The following is a 6,723-nucleotide window of genomic DNA, read 5'->3' as shown; positions in this document are numbered from 1 at the left end:
GAGATGCAAATTCAAGTGAGAACAGTCCCATATGTTTGTCTCTCTCTGTCTGTTCTATTCGTCAGGATTATCACACACACACAAAAACAAAAAATCTGCTGAGCTGAAATTCATGACAACTGGTGGAAAAGTTGGAGAGGATAAACTCGCAAAATATTGGTACGGGTGAGGCTTGGTTCAGATAAATCTGCGAAATGCGTCCCTACGTGATGAAGAGTGAGCTCCTTGGTTCGTGGACTTCATGTTTTATGTTTAATGTGGTCATTTGGTTTATTGCTGATAGAAAATTACTCACGCAGTCATTACTTTTTATGGCGCCGGACATTTTCCCTTTTAGGGAAATTAAAACTATCTATTATGATCGCCTGGACATTTTGGAAACTGCGTTAAAATGCATTTCTTAAAGGCAAAAACATTTTTAATATGAAAAAAAAAACCAGACAAGTTACAATCAGCCTTTTCCACCGTTTTTAAAGGAAATCAGTCATATTAAAACTATGCAGGTAGTCACGGCATAAGAACGAGAATAAACAGCATCTTTTGACATTGAATCAAACTGTCGCGAGCTGCAAACGAAACCCCATTGAGCAGCTGTAAAGCCAAAGATGTGTGCCCCAGTAAATCAAGCATCAGTCAAACAACTCAGTGCAGACATGATTTTTCTTCTCGTCAACTCCAGCCTGTGTTTTTATTTCATTTGTTTTATGACAGCAGAAATGCCAGCAGGCTAATTTGACTGACAAATATGCATCTCATGAACAAGATTGACACAGGTGATAGATTTCAGTTATTGCACATTTATGCGTGCGTGCTGAAATACCTTTTGAATACCTCTCGTTATTCGTTTATTTTCTGCACAGTCATTTTACCTGATCATGACAAAACATTATGTGTTGAGCACCTGGGGGGAAAAAGTTATTTTACTCCAAAACCCCTCATCAGTTAGTTGATAAACAGTATATGAAAGTATTGTATATGAAACAGAAAAACAGAACCAGGGAGACGTATAATCCTTCGTCCCCATGCATGACAAATTTTCAGCTAAAAGTGCTTTTTCTTTTCTTTTTTAGGAAAAAGCACTGTTTTGTATATCAAACTGTGCTACATTTGATATTTTTCACAGGTCTAGCAAAATAAGAGACAACCAATTGCGTCTTCGTGACAGGCTTTGAGAAACAAAACCAGGGGTGGCTCATCTTCTCGCTACTTTGTCATGTTGGTTTTTTTGCAGCGCCGGCCTTTTTCTGGTTTTTAATTAAGCTGTCCCTAACTGCTTTAAAAAAAAAAAGGGTTTTGAAACCCAACAACTGAGGATTTGAAGTAATTTTCTAGAATACACACAAAATCTGCCAATAGAAAATATGCTAATGTGATAAATATCCGTTGAAAAAAGCTTTTTAGATCAGATGCCAGACAAAATCTTGGCGTGACTGCAGTGTTTTGATTCTGCTAAGAGCAACAAGAGCAACACCTCTCCCTCAGCTGTAACTGCAAGCTGCTGGTCAGCTGGCTGAATGAATAAAACACAGACATTCATGGTGTGAACCTCATCCATCATTGTTATTCAGATAAATCTGAATAACCTCAACCACTGAGCCACAAGTGACATGTTTGATAAGGAGATGACTGGAGGTTAGCGTTTCAATTTGCGATGCTAACCTAGCTAAATTAGCCAGCTAAAGTCACTTTGTGCTACACTTCAATTATGCTTGTGTTGCTCTATAAAGGGAAAATGGCCAAAAAAAAAGTATTAGTAAATATTACATTATTTTTTTAAGGGCTGTGTTTTGGTAAAACCTATGTTTTGAAATCAAAATAAGGAACAACTAAAATCTTAGTGGCATTAAAAATAATCAATTTTTTCTTAATTTAAAGCAATCATCTTATGTGTTTAGTGAAATATCTGCTATTTTTAAACAATAACCCATCTTATTTCTGCTCTGTTGCCTCATATGCCTCGTGCCTAATTTAGGAAGCACTTTGAACACTTATTTAATGGCCTATGCAGATTATCATAAGTGACCTGAAAGAGATTGAAAATATGATTCCAAGGTTAAGTTTGAGGGTGGAAAATGGTTTGTATTTGAACAGATAATGACACAAAACAAACCAGTTATTTCTCCTAAAACACAAAAGTTAGGCAAGCACTAAAATGCCAAAGTTTTTTTTTAGAACTGTAAAATATGATTGGTTGCAGCTGAAGGCACAGGAATGTAGCAAGAAAAACAGTCAAGGTCAGTTCTTTAAAAAGAAAACAAAGAAACAGAGTTAAGTTCCTTGGAAGAAGATTGCGGGATGACTCAAGGTTTTGCCATGTATGTTGGAGTGCTACAAAATGTCTCTTAGACAGGTTCGAACATGAGCAAAGAGGGAAATTTTGCAAAGTCTTCTTACGTTTTATATGGGGATCCCCAAAATGTACCAAGAGAGAGTGGAAATTCATAGGGTTCTGCTGTGTTATAATATCTGGCAATTCATCTTGTTTTCTATTTTTTCCACCAACTTATGAAATGTCAATGCTCTACTGGCAGCCTACGGTAGGGCAATCCTTCAGTTTCGCCTTAAGTTTTAAGCATCCGGCATCCTGAGGCGAGAGAATTTTTTGTCATTACTTTCCATTAGATTAAGTGATGTCAATGTTAATGTATTACTGTAATAGTTTAGCAGTAATGTGTTGATTCTGTAATAGGTTCCAGCTCAGATTCCTAATTTATGGTGAAATATTAAAAAGAAAGAACCAACAGATTCCGTCATGGTGGTTACTTTCATCTTTGGTGTTAACAGTCTTTAAATTTCAGCTTTTCTGACATTCAAATACAAAAACACAAAAATATAAACTTAAACAGGCAAACTGCGTAAAACCCAAAAGTTGCCAAAAGAAATACCATAAATACCAATAAGTACCAAATTTTGATTATTTTTCATGGTAAACTTTTTCCCTCCCTCTCTTTTTTGTAAAGATGCTGCATTATTCTGAATGCCAGGAATGACAGAAAGGTGCATATTTTGTTTTTTATTTGGCGTTTTTCCAGCTGTGGAAACCTTGTACTGTGGAACTGCCTAACAAGTCAGCACAAATTCTTGGAGACAGCATTCCCTCTGAAGGCACTCAGCTTTGTAAGAAACAAACATTTCTGCAGTCCTACACCCTCACTGCACGATTTTACAGAGAAACTAATGCAGTTTTAATCAGTATTCACAGGAGAGCAAATTCTTCACATACCGAGTACAATTTCTGTTGTATATGGCTATGGCTAATGGTCTTGTGGAGAGAGAAAAAAAAAAGAAAAAAAAGAAAAATCACGTAAATCTCCTATTTGCTTTAGTTTGACAATTACAGCAAGGCACGCAAGCTATTACAGCCTTCAAAGACAGCAGAACCCTTTTCAAAAGAAATTAGCTTGAAGGAAATACTACATTAGCATTGCAATTATTGCTAAAAGACGACAAAATATTAGCTGAGAACAATGATTTGAGGAATAATTAGCAAGAAGAGGAAAGGGAAGATAATTTTTGGACAAAAAGAAAGTCACTCGAGGAGGCATGCATTGCACAAAGAAAGGGAAATAACTTTCAGATGTTTTACAAGAGCCTTCCTCCCATTCTGTGTCAGCGGCAGACGTAGCTGCTGTTGTATGATATATTTGACCCAGTCTGGCAGGCCTGGGCTGCCAGGTTGTGTCTGTTTTCCCAAATTAGGTGGCTGTGAATGCTCACAAGTAATTCACTGGCAGCATGAAAAGCCAGAGAAATTATTCATGAGGAATGTAGACCAGCCAGCTACAACTCAGGCATCTATCTGTCAGCTGTCTGTACTGTTTATTTCTCACCTGAGCCTCAAACCGCTGTTGGTTTGTTATTTAATGGTGGGCGGCTGGTTGATTTTATTTTATTCTTTAGTTTTTTGGGAGGGGTTTTGCCAGCGGGAGGAAGCAGCGGCGGTACTTAAATGCCGCCCCGCTGCCGGTGGACGCTTTGAACAACAAGCCGGAACAAACACAAATGGCATTTTCTCGTTATCCCTTTTTAATACGGCCGCCGACGTTTTCGCGGGGGGAATACATCTCCCGCCACTTTCTCGCACGACTCTCAAATGTTCCATGAAATTAACTCTTAAACAAAAGATAAGTCATGTCGCGGCGCCCCTCCGCCGTTCGCATTTTGAGAAGTTCCAACTCATCGGCGTGTCTTGACGACGTTTGGCGCCGGTAATTTGTCTGTGCTCCGTCGGTCCCCGTTGGCTTTTCAACTTCTCTTTTTCGGCAACGAAGTAGTGAATCAGGCTGACATTCTGTCCGCCGGTTAATCTTTAAAGCAGAAAGCAGAGATACCCGCCAAAAGGAGATACAATCGCCTAAAATATTCGAGTGAAAAGGGCACGCCAGAAATATCAAACAGAAGGCAAAGTAATCAAATATGAAGGATGAGCGTTTCCGGAATCAGCTGAGCGTAGGTACTGGTCGGACTGCTGGAAAGCTGGAATTTCAGGGGAATACGGCACAATGTGGAGGAACGAGTCCTCGCTTTCAGCCGCCCAGGCCCGCGTTTTTCTGCTTTGGAGCTTTACATACATTACTATAATCCTGCTCCTTTTCGACAGTTTCAAAATGTGCTACCACCCTAGGTTTAGAGAGTCTGCGAGGTTATTTGTTCAACTGTGCGGAAAAAAAAACTAAAAAAAAAAAAAAAACTAGAGAAATTGATTGCTGTCGCTGCAAATTACATTCAATAATTTAATTCATAAGAACGCTGACAAATGTGACAAGTAGTTCTATTTAAATCCTCACAAAATAGACAGGAAAAAAAAGAGACAAGGTAGAAAGAGAGGGAAAAAAAATACAGCGAAGCACTTGATCAGCTGTGACTGCCGATCTGATCATGACAAATTGGTTCCACTTAAGGTCTCCAGCGTTCGCGAGGCAGTGAGAAGTTTCAGATTCTAAAAAAAAAAAAAATGAAGAAAAAAATGTTTTATATCGAAGCATCTCGCAGCTTTCCCACAGAAGTTTCTGCCCTGAGAGGTTTTCCCACCCCTGGGGTTTTTCTGTCACTGAGCGCCCGAGGAGGAGTCTGGTTATTTTTACTGATGTTAAAAGTGAAATGATGATGTGATGTGAGATTCTTTGGTTCCCTGTTCAGACTTTGAAACCAATTTAAATTTAATCTACAAAAAGGCCTCACGAACCAAAGCTTTCATTAACTGGTTTTGGGCTGCATGAGAAGCAAGATAAAAAAAAAAACCAAAAAAAAAAACCATTTGAATTTGGCAAACAAATAGCTGCCAGTATCGACATTGAGTTAATTCAGGATTTTTGAAGGGAGGAACATATGGAACATATGTGAAAGAACATATGGATTCAACCGGGTTCCTACACACAAAACGTCTTAAAAAAAACAAGAATCTTTCAAATTTCACAGCTCTGGAAAAGCTGTGAAATTTGGAACTGTGTTTTAACAGAAGGTGTTAAATCACGTTTCCATACTTAATTCCCTCTGAAGTTCTCTAGAGGTTGCTCCAACTACAGCTCTTCTTACCCTGGTTGTGTAGTTTACACTTTATGATCCTCAGCCATGTTTTCTGCTTATATTGGTGGATCATTCACAAAAAGGCAAACATACTTGCACAGAAAATTGAAGTTTAACTTGTGTGCCTCCAACTATTTTCTTGTTGGGAAACGGTATCATCATCAGCTCATTAACACCAAGTTAGCTAAAGTCATCGTAGGGAAAGCAAAGCACCGCTTACCGTTCTCAATACCGCTTCAAATGTTGGACAAAGTCGGAAGTTGTTCCATCTCCCCGGAGATTCTCTCTCGTTTTTGATGTTGCATTTAGGTTTTTTTTTGTTGAATACTTTGTAAGTTATTTACCCAAAAGAAACTATTCATAGGAGCTTTTGATTAATGTGATTGGCTGAGTTGCAGGTTGCACATATACGTAAAGAGCAATGGATTGAATGAAATTAATTAATGGGGCATACTTTTAAAATATCCGTTTTAAACTTTAAACTCCGGGTAAAATACCAAATGTTTTCAGGTAAACAGGTCCAAGTCCAATTCAAGTACAAAGTCATTGGTGTAAAAGTCCACGTCAAGGACAGTTCTCTGAAAATTGACTTTTTCAGAGAAATTGACTTTTTCCATCTCCCGTGGAAAACTTCCAAGCTTCTGCCTCAGAGAGCAGCCCTTCCCCACTCAGCTCCTTCAGACTAGCCAGCAGCAATTAGCAAACACCTGGTGGAACTGCTCAGCTGCAGAGCTCATCTTATGAGCTACTTCTCAGTGCAACTCTGGTTAAAGGGTTAATAGAGGAGCCATGTTGTGATGACTTCCTGAACACGGAGTGTTGGAAAGAACAAGTTTCTTAAAGAGACAGAGGCCCAATTTCAAAGTGAAATGTCTTTCAAGTCACACTGGATATATGCATCATATTTAAATCAATTGAACGCAACAGTTACTTCGTTGTGCTAGAAAATGACACTATATGCCTGGAAAACACACAATACTTATCCTTTAATGACTAGAGTTCATATCATGTGACTGGAGTCCCCACCTTTTTATTCTCCTTATGTCGTCATTAACATTTTTTAATTCCATAAACGAGAAATGCTCAATTTGAATCTTTTTGTCTCTTTTTCATCTCCTACGGTTGCCATTGTGTTGCCTACCTTCCACTGTCGAGGGCTCACGCTTCACTCATCTCCAACTTGAATCGAGTTAACTT

This window comes from Poecilia reticulata, chromosome 13, assembly GCF_904066995.2.
Source record: "Poecilia reticulata chromosome 13, P_reticulata-male-v2, whole genome shotgun sequence".
In the NCBI taxonomy this organism is placed as follows: domain Eukaryota; kingdom Metazoa; phylum Chordata; class Actinopteri; order Cyprinodontiformes; family Poeciliidae; genus Poecilia; species Poecilia reticulata.
The sequence above is the reverse complement of the archived record's forward strand: the minus strand, read 5'-3'. Positions refer to the sequence as shown.